Source organism: Harpia harpyja, chromosome 12, assembly GCF_026419915.1.
Source record: "Harpia harpyja isolate bHarHar1 chromosome 12, bHarHar1 primary haplotype, whole genome shotgun sequence".
NCBI classification, from domain to species: domain Eukaryota; kingdom Metazoa; phylum Chordata; class Aves; order Accipitriformes; family Accipitridae; genus Harpia; species Harpia harpyja.
In genome coordinates, this window is record NC_068951.1 from 44649058 (window position 1) to 44671872 (window position 22815).

Sequence of the window (22815 nt, forward strand, 5' to 3'; positions counted from 1 at the left end):
TTCTGTCAGCACTGACATTAATCAAATTCTCATGGAGAACACATTTTTAATGAACAGCAACAATAAAATAAATCATCTGAATAACTTTCCAGAACCTTCAATTCAGCTTGGATTTGTCTCCCCGTAAGGCTTTCTGCTGGACTGCAATAGCTGCCAAGTGTTAGCAAAGAAAAGCAGAAAGTATTTTTAACAACAACAAAAAAGCACCCTGGGTTTCATTAGGTAGCTGAAACATGCATTTATTCAGCCCTCAGGGATCGGATTTGTAGTGGGGAGCGTCACGTCATGAGAGCAAAGGGACCTCACAGCCAGCGGTGACACCAGCGCAGCGACGGCATGCACACCGTGCCATCGGCGCCAACGCTCTTCCTTGCTTGTGTTTCAACCAGTCTCCTCTGCAAAGCCCCAAACCGGCCAACTCACAGTGTCAACAAGACTCAATATAATTTTGCTTTCACTGGTCTTTACCTTCCTCCATTCACCAGTGGGCTTTGGTGTTAAAGTCCCCGCAGAGCAGGAGTTTCCCTGGCAGCTCTGGGCAAGCTCCTGAGCACCCCAGGGATCACCCCATCCCCATCCCCAGCTGGCTCTGGACAGTGCCTCAGCCAACCTGGTGCAAGTAAGTGCAGCTATTTCATTTCTGACTATAAACTTATTTATTAAACTTATTAAAGGTCCTGTAAAAGAAAGCAAGTGAATAATTTCTGCTTTTAAAGCACTGTAAACGTTTAGCAGATACATTGAGTATATTTGGTTAAGTCCTGCTTCCAGGAATAACAATCAAAGCTCTGCCATGCTCTGGAAAAGAGTTTAGCTTTGGTTCAGAGCTGTTTCAAGCTTGGTTTAAGACTGCTATTTCTCCAAGACCTTAACCCGGGGCTGTCCTGCCTCCCCCTGCATCCCCTCCGTCCTCCCAGGGTTCACCCTCCGCTGCAGGCACCTGGCTCTGCAGGAGCCTCTGCAGCCAAAGCAGAGACTGTCTCCTTCCAGCTTCACACTTCATCACGTCTGCTGGTCCAGAGGACAACTTTAATCCATCTCTGATAAGCCCAGCTGTAATGTATATGCTGTGCTGCAGCTATTGCAATGCATTATTGTGATTCATTCAGCTAAATTAAGTCATCAGTGGCTGAGCAGAATTATTTCCAAGTACCTTTCACTGATTTATTTCTTTATCATGTATTTCTTTCTACGATTTTATGGCTGCTATTGGAGAAAGGAGGAAAAAAATAACAGTAAGAGGCCTTTCTCAGTTATTCCTGGTCACTTTGGGAGCTCTTTGCCAAAATCTGCACTACCAGAATAGGTACAAAACAAGTATTTCCCAACTCAGCCTCACAGACAGCGACAGGACCTAACAGGAGCCAGCGGCCGCCACTGCAGCAGTGCCAGTGCTGCCGGGGGGCTAGGGACGCAGGCGGGTGCCCCGCTGGCGGCAGCCCCCACGTCCCTGCTCGGGCTGCACCCCGCCGCTTCGCTGCCCCGATGGCACCAGCGATCCCTGCCTCCTGCAGGCACCTACTGTGCCTTTACAAAAGGAGAAATCTGACTCATTTGAATTTGCTAAGACGCTTTGTCTCACTTTTTTGGCATGGTGTGATCTTGGTTATAATAATTAAATTGATTCGGCTACAAGTTTATACTCTTTAATTATCTTTGTGCATCTTTTCATATCCAGTGTAGCAATAAAACACACCAAAGTGACCACTTAATGACGTCTTTTGTGTGTGGATCTTGTAGAGAGAAGTCTCAAACCCTCTAATTTATCACTTTGGCTTACGCTTCTAATGGCACTTGTACGGGAAGAAACACAGAGGAGCCGTCGTATTGCCATGAAGTTCAACAGGCTTAAAAAAAAGAAAGAAAAAAGAAAACAGAGCAAGCAGACTCCCAGCATGAAACCAGAAGGAAAGAAAACAGCACAGTGGCGAAACACGCCTCGCTGTTTCTGAAGTCTGCCGGGAGCTGCCCCAGGCTTTGCTGGGAGAGCTCAGCGCTCCTGCCAGCCCACACACGGGGACCGAGGCAGCGGACACGCTCGAGACTCGCCCTCGCCTCTCCCCCAGCCAGCGGCGTGGGATGGACGCACCTTCTGCTCCGGCACGGCCAAGCCCTCGCCCTGTCATCACCGGCAACTCAAACCCCACAACCCCGAGCAGGAGCAGACAAGGAGAAACAAGGGGAAGTGCAGAATGATCCCCAGCTCCGGGAACAGCGGCACGGGGACGGGGATGCGGATGGGGACGTTTGCGCCTGCGCCACTTTGCTTTGCACCCTCCTCCTCCTGCGCGGCACCCACAGTGGCATCACCAAAGCGTCTGTCCAGCTCAAGTCAGTCTGTAACCTGGGGGTAAGGTGGCTGCTGGAGACTATCAAACCACCCCGAATCTTTGCTTCGTAACAGCCATTGGCAAATGCATCAATAGCTTACAGAAATATAAATGTTTCTAATCCTTTCATATAATTTGGGATGGATATTCATATTATTACAAATATTTGTATATCCATGTGTCTGTATAGACACATTGTATGTATCAATTTATCAATATTTATATTTACATTTACACCATCGCCATGCCCAAGTCACACAAACTGCAGACTGAGGTAGAGGAACACTGGATTTCTTCCCAACTAACCCTCCACCTGCCCCCCCAACCAGTGCTGTACTGCAGGACAAGGGGGAATTGCATTCTTCTGAGCCTATACAGGAAAACCAAATGCCCCCCCCCAAGAGTCAGTTATCTCCCAAGGGTTGCAAGTGGATAATGACAGTATTAGAAACCACAAGACATTTCTAGCAAGGACTTCAGAAACTGCTCTCTCTAAACTCCTAAAGCCATAAAATCCTGTTAGAGCAATCTCTAGTAATCCGTACGATCCTTACTCAAGCATACAATAACTAACATTTTAAGAGTAAAATGAATGACTTTATGTCAAGATCAAGTAAAACACACGCAAGATTTAATCTATTTATCGTTATAGCTTCACACGGTGCCAACCAGCAAGCGGCTGTGAACAAAGCAGCGCTGTACAAAGCCTCGCCAGCTGCAGGTACCGAGGATTACTTTTATCAACATTTCTGTTCACAGTGTGTAATCTCCCTGTAAATGACTCGGTCTGAAAATCAGTCCCTTTGCCGTCCAGCCTCTGCGCTTAGCATCTCAGTAGCTCCAAGTCAATGATTAAAATAAGCAGTAAGCTGAAGAGCCATCAGGTTCCACTGCAACTGTTTAATGGATGTACTGCAGCATAATTAATATTTAATAAAATTTTCAGGCTTCCAATTTGTTTTGGTGTGGTATGACAGAAAACAGGCAAGTTGTCAAATGCTGCATCCAAACTGGGGGAACAAACAAAAAGGGCACGGCCCTTGTTCAGCAGAGCTGCTGAAACAGGTCAATGTTATTTACGGCAAATCTAAAAAGCGAATACCACAAGAAGGATGACACCAGGTATGACACCAGATATGTTATCATATACTTTTTACATAGCTGATGTATTTTAAAATTGTTTAGAAACCCGCCCCAGCTGTCTGCAGGGGTGTTCCCACCACGTCAGCCCTGGCTCCGTCGCTGCTGCCTGGGGCATTTGCTCTGCCCTGCCGCCAGCGCCTGCCCACACGCTCTTTACTGTCCTGTTGACTAAAGCATAGTCGTCGTCTTAGATACCAAATGTAACTTTTAAGGCAGATATATGCACACGTAAAATACAAAAAAACCTCAAACCCAGATGTAACTATTTTCATTTGGTTTTGCAGTGCACTGGCATTTTAAGTCTCTTCTACCTGGTGAAAAGGGGAGGTGGTTGGCATGGTGATCTAAATTGGATAATTAGTGTCCTCACCCAAGTGTAAATATGCAGGAGAATTCTCCATTATAGGTGCTATATTTAAACCTGAATTGCTATAGTTTAAAAATAAAATCTTGCTTTTGTGATTTCAAGAGAGAGAAATTGCCATCACCTGTTGCTTACATCTGCAAACAGAGAGTAAGTTGAGGCCAAACACAGCTCGCTTGCCAGCCGTGCCTCTGTGGCAGGAGCGATGCCAGTCTGTCGCTCAATTTATAAAGCTCTTCCCTAAATTGCACAGGCACGACACAAAGCACTACTACAGCATCTTTGTAATAAATTTGACCTGGAACATACAGAACAGGCAAAGCAAACAAACGGCACGAGAGCGGGCAAGGCACCATCGCTGCGCCATCCTTCTGCTCAGAGCCCCGCGGGGGGCACCCGCTGCAGGAGGGACCCCCAGCCCCGCCGCTCCCGAAGGCTGCCGTTTAGCTCCCACTGACACCAGTGGCCGCAGCGCATCCCCAGCCTGGCATCCCCCCACCCGCCCCGCTCAGACAGGGCACCCGGCCCTTCCGACACGCCGACGGGACCAGCATCCCTCCCAGCCTGCAGCTGGATGCGGCCAGAGAGTGAAGGGCCAAGATGTGCGCAGGAGTCTGGGGTAAGCTCCTGAAAAAGGACCAGGAGGGAGAGGGGGAAGGTCTCTCCTCTTCATACTACATCGTTTACTTTAGAAGGGGAAGCACACTTTCCCCTCCTTTAGGCTCTGACAAGGCTTTATAGCGATCGTACACCATCGCATTGCAATTACGGTGTCTGAGACGTGAGCAACGCTAACAGACTACAGCTGCAAACTGCCATGCTTCTTTCTAAACAGGAGTGATTTCATAGCCAATTCACAATATACCCACTGCAAAACCAAAAATATCCTTTAAAAAAGATACAAAATATTTTCAGAAAATTTCACTGTAATTATACATGTGATTAATTTCCCTGTTTAAGCTCTGCATCTCATTTCCAGCACGCTGCTCCAACAGCTTTCCACAACGCTGTAGCTGCACTCACAGCTGTGCCTGCCTGCACTTCCACCGCTTCTGCAAAGTGCCCGTTTTTTTTTTTAATAATAGTAATCCAAAGGCAGTCCTTTACATAATGGGGGAAGCAGCAGAAGCCGGTGAATCCTCAGCAATACAGCGGCATCTGGACCTGCCCACATTACACCTCACCACCACTGCTGAAATGTATCCCTGTTTTTCAAGGCACAAAAATGGCAGAGCACTGCAGACCTGTGGGACGAATTTAAAAACAAAGATAAAACCAAGAGCTGGTAACAGGCTGCCGCAACACTCAAACAAGACACAATGTGGAGGTGCGTTCAGAAAAGGAAAGCCTGAACGCAGGTGTTCAGGGTATAACCATGAAGACACTGCAAAGGGATCCAGTCCCAGACAGTCAAACAGTGACAAAAAGGACGTTCCCCAGCCTCACTCTCCTGTATTGAAATAATCTCACCAGTTTTGTTTGGATGCCTGAAATCTTCACTGCTATAAACCTCTTCTGTTACATCCTACAACCATCAGACTTATTCTGAAAGCTCATTCTGTATTTACTCCTTCAAGAGAAGTGATTCCTACAAACTTTCATGCAGTATTACCCGCTACAATGCACATTAGTTTTGCTAGTCTATTTTTGCAGTGGTGGTGTTTAATCTCTCCTGAAATCTACTCATGCTGGGTCCCTCATAGGGTTAGGTTTTAAGCACATCAGCATATTGTATTATGCAGGTCGTGAAACTTGGGAGGTCTCTCATCTGCCTCCAGCCTAATTAATAACTTGGCTGTTGCGGGATGAAGCCCCAGGTGAAACGAGGATGCAGACTGCAATGCTCTGCCGTGCCGGGCGAGACGTCAGTGGCCGCGCAGCCTGCCGACGCCATGCAGCCTCTTCTCGCATTTATAGTTAAGGTCATTGCTGAGTAACAAAAAAATTAACATCATAGCAATAAATTGTTCTCTACTTTCCAACAGTACACCGACGGCCCTCCTTTAGCAATCTGAAGGTCAATTGCTGTCATTATTTTTTGTCTGGATTTTTATTGAAGAGAGGTTGATTTAAAAGCATTGGTGAAAACTGCAGCCCCACACCACCGACACTGGAAATCACTGCTGGAATCGTAACCTGAAAATGTCAACACATTGACATGTTTGGGGTTTTTTATTGATGGGGTTTACATAACATTTACACATTTACCTATTTTCTTGCCTTGCAAATGGAGGTTTTAGACCTTGCTATCCCTTTTGTAGTGTTTTTCCTTGTTCTTAACAAATACAGTATCTCGACACATTATTTTAAGTACAATTGGAACGAATTTGTCAGGTAAATAGTTTATGGATTGAAAAATAATGACTTTGGATTGACTGAAACTATTTCTAAATTTTACTAAAAACAGCCTAACAACATCTGTGGGAAAAATAATTGGTAAAATACTATTTTGTTCAAGTAAAGTTAAATGACAAATTCTGATTGAAATATGGAAAATTATCAAACTTCATTTCAAAATAGCATTTGACACTGCAATTTAACCGAGCACAAGTCAAACAAAGCTTTCTGAGTTTCTATTTTGTGTGGCCACAGCATCCGAACAGAGAACCCCACTATTTGCTTTCTGAGGGTGAGACCCCCCAGCAGCATTTCCAGCGCCCTGGGTACAGCGGACGGTGCTGCTGCTCTCCCACCCGCCCACCCCACCCCACGGGTCCCGTGCCTGCGCTGGGCATCTCGGCACACCGGTGGCCGCCGTCAGCCACGCTCCACGCACCCTGCCCCGTTCGGGTGTCCGTGCCGTGCCGCCCTTCTGTGCTTTTGATTGCTTCTCCTGGCAAAGCCTCTCTCTCAACCAGATTCTTTCCCCAAGCAAAACCAAACAGAAGATGTACCTGTTCAGGTCCGCTTCTGCAGCAGAACTACCCTACCGCAGCACAGGCTGTCTCGTCGCTGCATACCCTCCGCTTCAAACTTGCAAAGTCAGAGGTGAATGGATCCGCCAAAGGGTTAATTAGAAGCTGGAAGTACCAGAACCGTGCTTCTTACCCCAAAACAGAGCCAGCTCACAGAGGACCTGCTCTAACACCTCTTTTGTGACAGGAAAGACCCCACTGACTTGGGATTAATCAAAGGAGCACTGGGCAAGGTCAGCTCCCCTCCAGGGATGCTACCAGCCCCAAACGTTAACCAAAATCACTGGAAGCTGCAGCCTTTCAGTGCCGTGCAGGAGATACTCAATATTTGGCAAGACCTACCTGTATGGTCTCCCTCCTTTGGAAGGGACTATGCTGGCTGTGGGCTAATTTCAGCCGAATTTGGTATCTCAAAGCTGTGTTGAAAGATTACCTTATGTTTCAGTCAAATTCTGAAAATTTGTACTCCAAATTTTAAACACCTAAATGGTCATTTCCACCACTAAAAGGCAGATGAGATCTCAGCTGGGAGGACCAGCGGTTCTCCTGTGAGCAGGCGGACTTGCGCAGAGAACAAAGGAGATGCCTGAGCACGCACCAACAGCGAAGAGCTAAATGATGCCTTTTCCCTGCTGATATAATCGGTTTAGGGGAAGAGGACCGGTTTCTGGGGAAAAGACAGAATGTGAAATTTGCCAGGACTTGAGGTACTCCTTACAAATACTAAAATTATTTTCAGATATAACATCTCCCTGAAGCCAAGGTCAATCAGTCAAATGGGAACTGTTCTGTGAATCAATACCAAAGCCCAGGGAAATTATTTCAAATGCATCCACCAACCTCTGCTCCGAGACGCCACTTTGGTTTGAATATGAAAAGCAGAAAGTGAATCTTCACCAAGCGAACACCAAGCATGGGGCTCTAACGAATCTTTACACGAGTAACAAAGAGCGGGTTAGTGGCACTATGGGAAGTAACTGCTATTTTTACCTGGAAAAGTGAATAGCTACTTTCTCAGCACTAAAATCTTTTTTTCAAAAGTTTGCAAAGGATAACAATTTTGAATTACCAGCGTGAGAAATTACCTTGAATCTCTTTCAGTAATGTCACACTGAAATCTCTGCTGAGTAATGTACTCTGCTTCTCTGTGCAGTTCTGTAAGAGCTGGCTGGCATTTTTAGTCAAACCAGAGAAAACAAACCCAGCACATTTCGCTTGCTAGGAAAACCCACTAACTGCACGGCACGGCCGTTCATTGCAAATTGCTGAAAGGAGGCACGAAGTGACCTGATTTTCAGGAATGCAAACAGCTCTCCGGTCCCTAACCCCCACACGCACAAGACATTTTACAATACAGTAAACTTTCTTAGATGGAAACATATTGCTTCAACAACATCCAAACCTTTCTACTTAATTACTGCACATACCCAGTACTGCCAAAATAAACCAAGAGCAGTAGCCATGGAGGGGAAGGGAGCGAGATGTCAGGGGACAGCGACAGAGATTCTCTCAGGCATTACAGCAAATAATAGCATTTTTACAGCTGCAGGGACACCTGTGTGGGTGCCGCTCGGGCAGAGGTGTGCGACCGCAGAGGACAGGCTGCCTTTGGCAGCTGACACCGAGTTCTGCCTTTGGCAACACCGAAAACTTGAAACTTCTGGCCCTTTTTGTACAGTTTGCTTATACAGTAATTGAATTAAGGCCATTCAGCCTACTCATTAAAAAAAAAAAAAAAAAAAAGAGAGACTGAAGTAACACACACACAGCCACACAAGAAAGGCCTATGCGGGAGGCACGGTTCACATTTACCCCTAACTGCACTGGATTTCAAAACCAGTTTAGTCTGATGTCACCACACCACAAAACTTTAAGCCCTGAGATGTAATGTCCACAGGGGCTTCAGCTCTGAGGTACGTGAGGATGCCGGGGCTGATGGACCGCTAACATCCACTACAGCAGGCAAAAACTGGACATTGCGACCCTTAGAGTAACGGCGTGAGGTCCCACGTGCAACGCCGAGCTGACCCGCTGCACCAGTCGGGGGTGACTCACACTTTAAGAGTGAAGGTTTGCCTTTGGTCATGGTTGCCACCACCACGGTAGGCACGTGGAGAACGAACCGAGTGCTGCCCGGCCTTGCAAACCCCAGCGGTGCCAGCCTGGCTCGCTGCTCCCCGGGGCCAGGCGATGCTGAGACACTGCTGTGCCACACCGCTCGGGACCTGCTGGCGGCTGCTGCTCAGGGCATCCTCTGCCGCAGGAGGAAGGATGCGCCTTTCGTCTGTGCCCGGCTGCCAAAGGTCCAGCTAACCCCCGCGCCAGGCACGAGACAGAGTCCAGCAAGTCAGCACAGGGCAATGAAATGGCACGACGGAGACTGACCTTATGGGGTTGTGTAAAAAGAGACACAAAAAAGAAAAGAAAAACTTCACAGTACATAGAAAAGGAAAAACGCTTAAAGCTTCCAGTAATAAGAAACGTCAGGCCAGAGGACGTCCCTCTTCTAGCCAGCATCATTGCTGCGACCAAAAGGACAAAACCACAAATGTACTTGAGTGAAGCAGAAAATACTTTCCCTGTCCAACAAGACTTTAGAAACTAATAAAAGCTGAAGAATTTCTGTTCTGAAAAAACAAAAAATAATCAGGAAATCTTTAACAATTTTTAAGAAAAAATTCTACCTGTTTTCCACAACAGGGAACTCGGTGAAGCCAATGGCTTCAGCTTTTGACAAGACAGCGATTTCCAGCAAAATGCATCTTTAAAAAACCACCACCAACCCCCCTGCAGTCAACTTGGTCCTCCTAAGACCGATGACAGAAATGAGCGCTGTGAGCAGCGGCTCACAGCCAGGCTGATGCACACGTGCCGGCCGAGCCCTGGGACAGGCACATGTTCCTGCACCGCAACAGCCCCCACGGCACATGGTCCCGCCACCATCTCCGGAGGACACCGGGCATCGCCACCAGTACCACGTGATGTCCCGAGGCGCAGCCACTCGTGTGACCCCAGTTCTGGCACCCCCGTGTGCCCCACCGCCCGGCGGGCACGGACTGCCGCAGCCCACAGAAATATACCTGCAGTAGCAGGTACACATACCATGACAAAACAGGTATTTAATTTAACTGTATCCCTGGGATGGGCACAAGAAGAATCCAGAGCGAACAGTTGGTCTGCATATCCAACCAAGCCAAGAAGTGTCAGCATCTCATTATTATTTATTGCACTGATGGAGCTGGAGCTGTCAGAAGCTGCTGTAAGCAGAAGTACAGTAAACAAAGCAGTAATTAATGTGCAATCATGCACCAGCACAGGACAAGGCCAGCTGTCCAAGGGTCAGCGTGAAATACAGCTCCTCACCACGTCTCACCACGCTGTCCATGCTGCAATTAGACAACTACAAAGCTTCCCGTAGCTTGACATTACTACACCTAACAAGTTATCAGTGGCAATGAAATTTTGCAAGACTTAATCAGTAGTTCAACAGGAATTAACAAACCCGGCAGCATGCACCTATGAGCAAGGACAACACATGGACCTCAAGCCTAAGAGCATCCACAGATCAGCAAGAGCTCCTGCAACCTGGTGTGCCACCACCCACAGGGCACTGCCACGTCTCACACCTTTCTCCTGATTTCTGTCGGCTGGCAATTAAATACCCCCATCCCCTTGAAATTCTTCTTTCAAAGCTTAATTCTGTCTTTTTTGAAGTGAAAATCAAAGAACAATCATTAAAAGATAAAGATTAGGCTGACAGAAAACTAGACTTGCACTTTTCCTTAAATGCGCAAGACAGAACAAACACTGCTCTTCTCTTTTTCCTCCCTATTGCATCACAATTATAATGTAAGTAAAACTGTTTGCTTTGGCCCTTTTTTTTTGTACGTGGAGGTGCATGTAAACACACTACCTGAACTTTATATTCCACCAAATAGTGAAATCTTTCTCCTAGCATTAGACTGACTACTACAAATCATAATGAGTTCTATGCAAAGGAACAGTAAACGCACTTCAAAAGGAAACAGGGGAAGGGCTGGCTATCTGGCACATAACTCTTGTGGACACTTCACGGATTAAAAATAAATAAATAAATTACCCATCTGCCACAGGGTAAGACGGGATACTTTCTGTTGCTCTTCACAATTCCTTCTCGCTCTCCTTGCTGGCTACTCGGTGTGGCAGGAAAGGAGGTGTTTGAAGAGTGGAGGATTTGGTGGAAAAGAGAGATCACACATGAAATTTGTCAGGCAGCAGGTACTGAAATGCAAGGGAGACACGGTACGTCGAGTGTTTAAGAGACCTGGAGGCCAGCTCTACGAAACGTGACAGGAATAGCTGGTGACAGAAAAAGATGCCCCCAGGACAGGTAAGCAAAGCTCCAGAGAACTGTCAAAATCAATGCCAGTACAAAAAAAAAGGGCAGGGAATAAAAAAGAAAATAGAAACAATTTATTTTGATAGCTAAGACAAAAGAGCATGAGGAAGAAGCACTGCAGAGAGCACACCACCACATGGCAAGTGAGTGGAAAGGAGAGGAGAGGGGTGGAGGAGGACTGAAGAAGAGGAGAACAAAAGGCTTTACAAGGTGAAGAGGAGGACTGGAAAGCCCAGAGGCTCAGGCTCTGCCCACACCACGACAGCAGCACTCGAGGGGGCTGCGGCGGGAGGGAAGGTAACATCGCTGGTCCCGAGGCACTGAACGTGGACTGCAGGCAGAGCGCAGGCAGAAGTCTCTGTAACAGCTCACTGCAGACGTGGTACCATGTCTCCTGACGGTGGCTATGGCCACAGCCCAGCCAAATTCCCCATGCTGCCCCATCTTCCTTTAAACTTTCCCCAGGCCAGCACTCATTAAATCCTCTCCGCTCATTAATATCCACTTGTTCCCCCTGTTCCTTACCTTCAAGAGAGAGCAGGCGGCTTCCTCTCGCTCTGGTAAAGATCCAGAAGACACCCATAATTCATGTCGCAGTGTCTGCAATACCAGGAGCTGCAGAGAACGCCGAGTCAGCGCCGGCGGGCAGCCGCGGGGCGGCAGCGGGAGCCAAGCCAGGGCAGGCGCTTCGGAGGCAGCCCCCTGCCAAACGCTAGCCAAAGCACTCGCGCCACCAGGTACACATGGGCAGCTATTTATATGGTTGCAAATAAACAACGAGGACTTGCAGATGCCTTTTATAGTCAAAAAAGAGGTGTCTTCCTTCCACACACACCTAACGGCTGCTCAAGTGGCCCTTTGGCCAAACCAGCCGCCTGCACCTGCCCATGCCGCAGACAGCTTGGCAACCAGCACGGCACCCAGCAGTGCTCTTCCCCTGCCACGGAGAGAGCACGTCCAGTGCAAGTGATGTATCTGTGCAAGTAAAATAGGGACGACATTAAATCTAAAACAGGCTCCAATACAAGCACTTAGGGCGCACTTAAAGCCTTGCCTGCTCTTGTAGGAGAAAACCTCCAGAAGCGGATAGGGAAAAAGCCTACAGAAATGAGGAGTGCTTTGTTATATGGTCATTGCTCATCACCATAAAACCCATGGAGCCTAACTGGGAATAGGTATTGTTCCATATAATTTAGTAATTGACAGAATTCAGCACATCCAAATTAAAACAATTAGAATTAATACTTTTTACAGTAGTGTAGTGCTGTCAGAAAGGAAAAAAAAAAAGGGGGAGATGCTCTCCACCGCACAGCCAGGCCTGCTGTAGTCTGTGGGCGATGAGTGTTTTAATTCTACATAAAAGAAACTATTTTCCATTCTGTGTTATTTTTCGTGCCCAATTTCTGCTGGGCACTACTCATTTTCTACCAGCTTTATCCCTATTAACTTTCAGAAAATGTTTCTCTGCAGGAAGGCAAAATTTTAAACTTGTCCGAAGAGAACGTATCACCGCAGCATCCTGCAGCAGAGCTGGAGGAGCAGGTAGGGGAGGTTGCAGTCAGCTGCACCAACTTTGCAAAACAAGTTCTTTCCCTTCCATTTAACTGTGCCAGCAGCATTTCAAATATTACTAGTTAAAGAATTTAGGTATAAATTCCAGGTCTTTTTATAAATCAGCTGATTTTCAGAAAGGCCGAGTGCTTTGTATCCCTCACAGTTTGTTGAAATGCCAGGGTAATTAACGGTACCCCGGGCACAAACACCACCAGAACTGGCAGCGGCTCTGGCACAGCGAGCCTGTCTTGCTGCAGGACCTCCGGACCTGGCACTCGGATGCCTGCTCCTCTGAGACACAGCAGCATCGCCTGGTAGCCAGCAGCCCCTCCTGGGGCACCGACACCCCCCCCACGTCCCACTGGCCCCCATCCCGCCTTCTGAAAAACAGGGGAAACGCCTCAAGTTGTTTCTAAACGCTCAGGATGTCTGAGTAAGCCCTCGGTGGCAGAACAAGGCGAGGCCCTGAGTCAGTTACGCAGGGCCACCCCTAATACACAAAAATAACTTGTTTATTCCTCCTCATGTGTTATTTTTACACCGGCAGCTCTGGGTATCTGTGGCGTTTTGCTGCCGCTGGTCCCGGCAAAGGCACGCAGCGGGGGCCGGGCGCATGACCCCCGCAGGACGCCGGATCGGGGACATCCCTCTCCGGCCCGGCCATCCCACCTCGGTGCAGAGGGCTGCCCTGCGGGGCTGGGAGAGGTCCTCGTACCCGGGGGGGTCTACGAGAAACACCTTCAGCCACTAGCCACTGCCCACCCTGCCAGCTGTGCCGGGTACCCAAGGAGAGCCATCCTCCACGCGGCACCAGCCAGTGCCTCCACGCTGCCCTTGGAGCTCCAGAAGGAAAGCCTTCGCCCGAGCTGCTGCTGCCGGAGAAGAAACGTTTCACTTCCAATCGTCTGGTGGAAAGCCCTTCTGAATCTAAACGTGCCCACAGTTTCCAGCGAGGCAGAAACAATTCCTTCATACACACGAGCAGCATTTACCAGCTCAGGATAGCTGAGGACAACTCACTGATGCCCACCCTGGCTGCACCCATACTGTTGCTTAAAGGAAAAACCAAAGTGCAACTTCCCCTTCTGCAGACTGAACGTTGGTTCACAGTGCATTCCTGGAATAACCAGTTAAAGCTCTTCTGGGGTTGACGTCTCTCTATAAATACTGGTTTTGGTGGATACATGTCCAACTGAGCAAATGCGAACATCCATAAGGGCCACTAAGAGCAATGCGTGGCTGGTGAAAGTTACGCGGGAACACAACCGAGCCGGAGCGGGACTGCGGCAGAGGAAGCTGCTGGCAAGTAAATATTGCTCAACACAGCACCAGTATTGGGGAAAAACTGACAGAGTGGAATAACAGGAAGCTTAGTCACTTCTGGACAAAAAAAGCAAAGCCTATGAGAGAGGGGCGGGAGGGGAGCTGAGCGGCAGGCCGGAGCGGCTGGGCTGGGAGGGCCCGGAGAGCGGAGCTCAGCTCGCAGGACAGGCAGGCGCGGGCAGCGGACACACTCTGCCGTGGACGCCGGACCAGCCGGAGGAGGAGGGCTGTCCTGCCCGGGTGTCCCCGCGGGGTGCCGGGCAGCCCCGCTACAGCAAACCCTTCACGAATACAGCAGATCTGCTGCACAGGCTCCTCTCATCCCCAGGCGCCTCCAGCTAATGACTTGTGCTAATGACTGAAGTTAAACTGTGACCTAGTTAAACCACATCCCCGGCTTTTCCTCCGCCTTCCTAAGCATGGAGAGCACCGCAACTGCTCAGCTTGGGGGCAGATAAGAAAATAGTAGGGGAGGCCAAAGAGGGCTGAAATACAGCAGTTAGAATTTAAGGATATATTTAATTTTGAACAATTACCATTATCATTCAAACCTACTGCAGAAGAGCTTCAGGAGGTGAGTCAAGTAGGACCGATGCAGGACAGGACACCCACCACCTTTCACAGTGATCGCTTGCTCCCATTAGGAACCGCCACAGAAACAGCGTCGGAGATGACCAGTGGCTGCATGGGACTGTGTGAACCACAGCCGAGGAAAGGACCCAGGCGGGCAGACCACAGACCATCTCACACCAAAGTGTAACGCTGGAGCACATTTCGCTGGTGTATAGAACTAGCACATTTCTCCAAGCAATGGCTCTCAAGCAATACGGTATTCAGACTGTAAGGGTACTTTGCAGAAGCCTCAGAAGCGGGGAGAAAAGTTGAAAAGAAGATTAGATTTCCCTGATGGCAATCTTCCACATTGAAAAGTACTCGTTACCCTTAAAATACGGTCTGCACTGCTCACTGATGGAGGGATAATGGCACTGGATGTTAGTAAAGGGACTATATTAGAAAAACACAAATCCAAAATTTTACTACAACATCTGGAGGGGCATGCATAGCAAGAGAGAAAGACAAATTTAAAATAATTAGAGGCTAGATAAAGAAAACAACCAAGCCATGCCAAACTGAAGACAAGCTCGATTAATAAAGTTTTTTACTGCTTAGGCAAATGAGGGAAAGAAAAGGATGTAACGAACAAACCATTCAGCAGCAGAGAAATAAAAAAAACTTAACCAAGTTTATGGTTTAAAAATCACTACAGTGAAGGTCTGTCTGTAAGTAATTCAGATTTCAGTGGCAAAAAAAGAGAACCAGTTGATATATTTGATATCAGGAGGAGAAGGGAGAGTTAAAAGTCTTTAACAAAGAACAAATTTAAGCAAGCAAGGGTAGCAAAGGAAAAGTGTCATGAGCAAATAAAGGCTGATACATTGGGTTTGTTTTACCTAGCAAGTGTGTGCTAAGGCACAATAAAAGCTTCCTAACCAAACAAACAACGTTCCAGTCCCTGCAGGCTAACTGCAGCTATGGCAAAACCAAGCAACTGGGTGTATGGCTGGAGGCCTGGGCCAGTGACACTGGGCAGCGGAGCAACACGTGAGACCTCGCATAAAGCACTGCTTCACGATACATTTTGGGATGCACTTATCATGTTTATTTAAAAAAAAAACCAAAACCAAACACAACCCTGCAGTGGTGTAACAGCTATGTGGAAAAACAAACAGAATGAGAGGAGGAGACCAGTCTTAGCTGGCGGGAAGGGAAGCCTCTGCATTGCCTCGTTAGAAACGTGCACGTTACGGACACGCCACACGTGCGCCGTGGCGGGGAGGGGCTGCGAGCACGCGTGTGGAGGACACCCCGGCAGCCAGCCCGCGGCTCGAGCATCCCGGGCCAGCGCCGGACGAGCGCAGCACCGCAGCCGGCGCGCCGCCGGACGCCGCGGCATGGCCCCGAGGACGTGCAGGCGGAGGGCAAAGGGCCGGCCAGCGGGCGCCTACGGCGAGGTCGGCCGAGCAGAGCCCGCGCTGCCTTTGCAAACCTCACCCGGCGGACACTGTGCACGGTCCACGCTCACGGCACGGTGGGCACGGAGCGGCCCTCCGCAGACCCACGGACTGGGGAGTGCCGCAGACGACAGTCCCTTTGCGTCTCCGCTGCTGGTGCCGTCCCAGCCGGATAGCCAGGGCTGGCCAGCAACGCAGGAAAGCTCGGGAAGCGGCTCCCTGGCTGCGGGCGGCGCAGGACGGCGGCAGAGCCGCGGACGAGATGGCGGGGCTCGGCAGGCGCAGTCAGGCGGCACTGGGTCCACCAGCCCACCCTGTTTCTGCCCGGCTCCGGAGGAGGTCAACCGATGCCACAAGTAAAGTTTTGATTAATTTCTAATTTGTGGTGGCCAGCTGCGGCTTGCCTTCACCACGCAATAACGAAACACCAGAGGTATGGGCTCAGTCCGGTGTCCAGCCACCGTGCCCTCAGGTCAGCATCCGGCTCCGCCACCGACACGCTGTGACACGATCCAATAACCATTAACACTGGGACACAGAAACACTAACGAAAATTGAAAGTTTCAACCCATACCGATGAAGAATTTATTGCTCAGAGCTCTGTACTGCAAAGCCTGAAGCAGAGGGGAACGGCAGGATGCTGCTGACCTGGCAGCAAAGCTGGACTCAACAGGCCCTATATCAGTCACAGATTTTTTTTTTTTCATACAGCTTGAGAATAATTTCCTGCACTAAGTGCTTTCCAGGCCTCATAACACTGATATTGTAGATCAATATTTTACAAAAACAAAGCTGCGGGACGGATGTATGCACTAATTAAACCATATCTAACAAGCAGTGCTGCTGTAATCACACACTTTGTATCCCTTTTAGCTTTTACACCAGAGGTTTGGCCTTGCTCACTTTCTACATAAAACAATATGACAATAAAACAACAGAACAAAAGATCCATTGTAAGTCACAGTGTGCAAATAAAGATAGTATCTATGCTGTCCGTACCAGTGCAGTGCAAATATAATTAAGGCTACAAGAGAACATCACTTGCTCTCAGGAGCTCTCTATTAAAGCCCCTGTATAGGCTTTACTTTTAAAAATGCAACTCTCTGTTACAGCAAATACATACATACCTAGCATAGATCCGTGCTGTTAGAACAAGTCCGACAGTTCTCGCACTTGAGGAGCTGGGACTCCACACGGCCCCTGACAAAGCTGGTAACACACAGACCACACACCGCAGCACTGCTGCGGAGCAGGCTGGGAGCTCTCGGCGCAGCGGGGGACGGTGCCTGTCTGTCCCCCTCAGCTGCAGGCACATTCCCGCATCCCCGACCCATTCCCGAGGGGAGGCCGCTCGCTGGCATCGGCACCTGCCGGCAGCCCCGGCACGATTTTGAGATACACGTGTTGTTCTCGTTGGAAAGGACCCAGGTAAAAGCCCATGTGTGCTCAGAAACGTGGCTGCAGGGTGAATATTCGGTATCAAAGCCTTGAAAAGCTGAACTTTGTCAAAGTCACGTACTGGGGCGATAAAAGGCAACGATAGCTCAGAAAAGCTTATGAAATATGTGACAATGACATTAGAGGAGCAGAAAGTACATATGAACAGCAGAAACTGTTTTTCAGCGTCTGTAAGGTCTGACAGAGCATCTGGGCTCTGAAGGAATAAAGAAGTAAAGACTAATCTGCCCTTACTATTTTGATTGAGTTGTTGAACCGAGGAGGTCAGTGGACAAGAATTAGTGGGAAACACAGATGGCAGGATTTATTTTTCTAAAGTTAAATAATCACGAAATATGCCAAAATACTGCCTTGTGGTCAGAATTCCCTTTGTTTATTTTAACATGGGCACTGACAATTGAAATGTCCTGTCACAAAAACAAACTGTGTAGACAGAAGCAGCAGCTTTCCTCTGCATGGAAGTTCAGTTCCCAGGTCCCTTCGGTGCCCCGGCTGCAGCAGTGGGCTGACCCCAGGGCCATGCTGGGGGTCCCAGCCACCAGGAGGAAGGTACAAAAACCCGAATGCCATGGTAAAAGGGGGGGGGGGGGGCGGTGGAGCGAGTATTTGTTTTACAGAAGCAATCTTTCTGTAGGAAGTGGTATTTGTACTAATGGCGGTTTAAGTTCGTTATAAGACATTCAACAGTTCCACTACCTTTCCCATATACAATGAGAAAAGGAAAATACAACCTCTGCAGATATTATCTGTAGTGTGTATGAGCTCAAAAACATGCCTATGACCTGAAGACTTGAACTCTCTCGCTTGAAGTGTTCAGCCACATAGCTGGTGGGAAATTAAAAACTTTCCATGTGTGGGAGCCAACTGAACTGATGAAACAAAAAGTAACATTCAGAAGGAAGACCAGCATACCATGATCTCATTTGAGAAGCACTTTTTCCCTAAGTTCAGCATGTGTGAGGCAGAATCAAAGTCACAGAGATGAGAGCATCGGCCTCGGGGCTGGGCTGGAGAGCTGCGTTACAGGTGTTTGCTCTTCAAGAACTTAAATTCTCCTTTAATATATTTCACACAGATCTATGAGGGAGGAGACAACTAATTTCTGAGTATTAAAAGGCAATAAAAACACCATTAAATTCCCCTCTTTTCCCCAACCTTTATTTTTTTTTTCAAGTGAGACCAGATTGACTCTAGAAGTAGTAAAACAAGCAAGAAGTGGCAAGAAAATAGCAGATGAGAACTTTCTACACTATAACCTCCCTACAATAAAACAAGCTCAAGCTGAAAGCTTTGCCCACCACTGCTGCCAAGCCCTAAAAGCCCCAGCAAAGTATTTCATGGGATCCGGAGATGTGCTGCTCCCAACAGCCAGTGCTGTCCCCTGTGCTGCCCCAGCAGTCGCATCCCACTCCACCGCGGCACCTCCAAGGGTGGAAGGACAAGACGTGGCTTCACCGGCCCACACCTCTCTCCTCTTCCTCCACACGGATGAAGCCTCTTAATGTCAGGCTTCTCAGCAGTGCTGGTAAAATTAATTTTCCCACTCCAAAATGAGGGCTGGAGCCTGTTCGCTCCTGTCACAGAAACAGGAGGAGGATAGAGAAGAGGAGGGAGGAGAGATGGGACCAGAAGCCAAGGCGAAAAGAAAGGAGGAAAAAGGCTGGAGGGAGAACTGGCATTGCTGCCCACGGTTGCTCCCACTGCTGTTCCAGGCTGTGCCACACCATTCACCACCCTCCTCCTCCTTCTGCCCCTCGGGCTTCACAGTAATGCCAGGGAGATCAGAGAGAAAGGAGGACCCTAACTGCTGATGCCTTCATGCACTCCTGGACTTGGCCCTAACAACAGTATCTGAACTTGTATTAGGCAGGCCCTTAAAAAGAATTCCCTGTCCTCCACCAAGTGCTCAGCACTGTTTTTGCCTGGAAATACAGGTCCCAGCTTCCAGCAGGTAAAGCACCTCCCAACCATCAGAGCACTCGAAGTGACATAGCAGTACCACTGCCACTGGAAATCCCTGCCTTTCTCAGCTCCCGAGGGCTGACATTTTTTAAATCAAGTTAAGGAGCAGAAGCTGAACTGAGTAATTTGTCAGGTGATCAAAACAGAACTTAAGTAGTCACTTAGTTACATTTAACTACTTGTCATTTAAATAGAACAGAGAGAAAAGAATGAAGCAACTATGGATGGTGCTGGACAAGTGACCTTTTGCTGTACTCCAGGCAACAATAAAGTCCAGCAATGCTTTCCAAATTTTAAAAAGTAAATATGGGTGTATTTTTAGCAACTGCAATTTGTATGAGCACAAAGCAAAGTTTCTTAATTCACAAAAGGCCTTTCCAGCTGCTGAAGGCTCCTTTTTACACACAAAATCAAAGTCAATACACAAAACACAGCAGCCTGAAAAAAACTTGGAGGAGCCACCTGGCACCAGTTGCTGCAATTGCTGGAATAATCTATAGAAAGACCAAGAATTCAAGAGACATGGGACAAAATTGCTGGTGTCTAACGATGCTGCTCCAGTGATCCATGGCCACTTTATCTCCTTGCTACAGGCAGGGTCACAGAGTGCATCATGATGATAACAACTCTCTGTCATCCCAAACTGCCAACCTCCCACCCCAAGGGAAATCCCCATTTACCGTTCCCAGCGAGAGTGCCAGTATGTGCCCGCCTGCCCAACACCACACCGAGCAGCAACATGTCACGCAGCATTTTGGAGGCCAAGGGTTGTGCACTCCTGCTAAATCTTAGCAGAAACGCCCTACAGCGTCACTCTGCCAGCTCACACCGCGAGGTGGCTGCTGGGTGTCAGAAAGGTGTCACTGTCGCACCTTCCGAAACACTGACGGCAGTTCTCTCCGGTCTCAAGCAATGTATACGGGGAACAAAATCAGGAAAATATTGCTTTTCAAAAAGTATTAAAACCAAACCACCAATGTACTGCAAAAATACATGCAGCAGTAATACCTGTCCACATGCACAAACCAAGGAAACCCACCACAACCAACGGTAACTTTACCAGAACACATACACACAGAGACAGAAAAAAGTCAGACAGGAAAGGGACGTTTCAGCTCCAGAGCCATTCTGGAATCAGCAGTAGAGAAAGTGTAAAACCGAGAAAGTAATTTTGACAGTGTAATTTACATCATAAAGTTTCATTTTTAAAAACTGTCATGTGAAATACAATAGATTAATGCCAAGCTCAGCTATTTTTCAAACTAGTGCAGTTAATATGGGAGAAGAACATAGAGAGAAATCAAAATCAAATTACTTTCAGGGTCTTTTTTTTCCCCCCTGTGAATAACAGGAGGTACGTGAGACAGACTGCAAGGTGAGACTGGCCTTAAAGCAGGGAGATCAAAAAGCCGGTTTGAGTACTACCCTGATTTACCTGGAGTGCAGGGGGCTCGCTACCTCTGCGTTTTCCACCCATAACGCAGTTGTCAGTTCTGTGCTATTTCAGCAGACTTGTCTGTTGGTCCAGCAGACCTCCAGCACCAAACAGCCACCCAGTGGGAGAGCTCTACTGGGGTGCTGACCTAAGCACCCGGCGTCACCCCAAGCAGAGTTTGACTCTGAATTACAGTGGGCCGCCCTCGCCGCCGGGGCACGACTCACACCCCCGGAGCACCCGGACACACCGTGCGGCTGCGGACCACCGCGGGCCCACCCTGCTCACCACGCGCAGTGACCGCGTCAGCAGCTCCGGAGGGGAAGCGCAAGGGAATTCGACAGTGTGCTGCATCTACCCCAGCCGTGCAGGGCTGGAGGGGGTAAAAACTCTTCTCCCCATCAGCTTTCTACCAGCAAATGCCGCAGACACAGGAATGAGACGGTCTTGGGGACCTGTCGATCCTGCCAAAATCTCTGTGGAGCTGCCGGCAAGCCATGCTCATCAAGCCCAGTCCCAGCCTATCGGAGACACTGCCTTTTCCCCAGCCTCAACTCAAAGAAGCAGGGGATGTCTTACAGTGGGGGGTGAAAGGAAAACACTGACTAAGCCTTAGCTTTTGTGAATCTTTTCCTTCTGCTAAAATGTTATGTTTCAAATACCTTGCTGTAAAAGTTTTATTTACAGCTTGTGCCAATCTGAAGACAGGTGTGTTAGAAAAAATAATTAAATAGTTCATCTGTTGCATTTCCTCTATTTTACTAAGTCTTTAAGGTTTACCACTGAAAAAAAACAAGTCACTGGGTGTCTAACCCTACTCAGGCCACTTGGTGTTTCCCTCTTGTCTTTAGAGGGAACAAAACTCCATCGTTACCCCCAAAGCCCCGCTTCTGTTAAACATAACGAGAGCACTTCCCCTGCCTTTTACCCACGTGGTCTGGGGGGACCTCTCTTTTGGTTTCCTGCATGCTAGTCAACTGACACTGAAAAGAAAGCAAGTACAAAAGAGTTTTTAAAAACAGCCCGACTTAAAAACTGATACATGATATAAAGCCAGAGAAAGCGATGTGCTGTGATTAGTAAATCATATAACAGTTGGAATACTTCTTGCTATCTACATTATGCAAATGTACAACACGGGTATTACAAATAACTATTGCTGACATGTGTGTGCACACATGCACCCGCTCCCAAGTACCACAAGCCTGTCTGCTCACTGCTAATTAACAAATGACAACGCCTCTCCGTGCCTGGGTGCCAAACGCTTTCATCAGAATCCAAACCTATCGCTGGAACCTCAGAGCAATTCTGATAACATATCTACTTAAATTTCATGATCCTTTCAAGTACATTTGAAGCAGCGCTTCCCTGGATATAAAGCCACTTGGCTTGCACACAAATTATAAGAGAGGCACGTTGTGTAAGCGGGGCCAGGAGGCACCTCGCAGCTCAGCCCCAGTGGCACTGGAAGCACTGGGGCATGCATGGCCGCCCTGGGGAAATGGAAACCGAGCACCTCCTGAGAGCTGCGCCCGCTAGCACAGGGCCTCCCCACACCTCGCATCCCGCAACAGTGGTCAGCCCCGACAAACCCCAAAAGCAACACAGCTCTAAAAATTTACACCTCCTGTCCCTCACCCGACTTCAGTGAACCTTGCTTTGTGTTATTTTCTGTCATTAATCTGTGATGTTCACATACATACAGACATATATACAATATATAGTATATACTGAGCTATATAATACATGGTACATACTGAGCATATATACACACGTGGTATACAATGTGTATATACACATGTATGTAGAGCACAGAGCAAAACACTTAGTTGAAAGCTTTACAACAAGTAACTTCAAACTTCCACTGTAGCCACTTTTTCAGTGTCTAACCACTTAGATACTTACAGATCTAAAATCACCAGAAACATCTAAACAATAAAC

General features: G+C 48.2%; 1 protein-coding gene across 23 annotated transcripts in view; it reads right to left on the minus strand.

The window, feature by feature from the left end:
• The window catches only part of MBNL1 (muscleblind like splicing regulator 1), a 113383-nt gene that overhangs the window by 45144 nt on the left and 45424 nt on the right, over positions 1 to 22815 (minus strand). Inside the window, exon 1 of one of the 23 annotated variants that reach the window (XM_052804148.1) lies at positions 11656 to 11718. The exons of the other annotated variants lie outside the window; for them this stretch is intronic. The gene's annotated coding sequence lies outside the window, so the exon portion shown is untranslated. Of the gene's footprint in view, positions 1 to 11655; positions 11719 to 22815 lie in introns of those variants that run through there. 23 annotated transcript variants of the gene reach the window in all.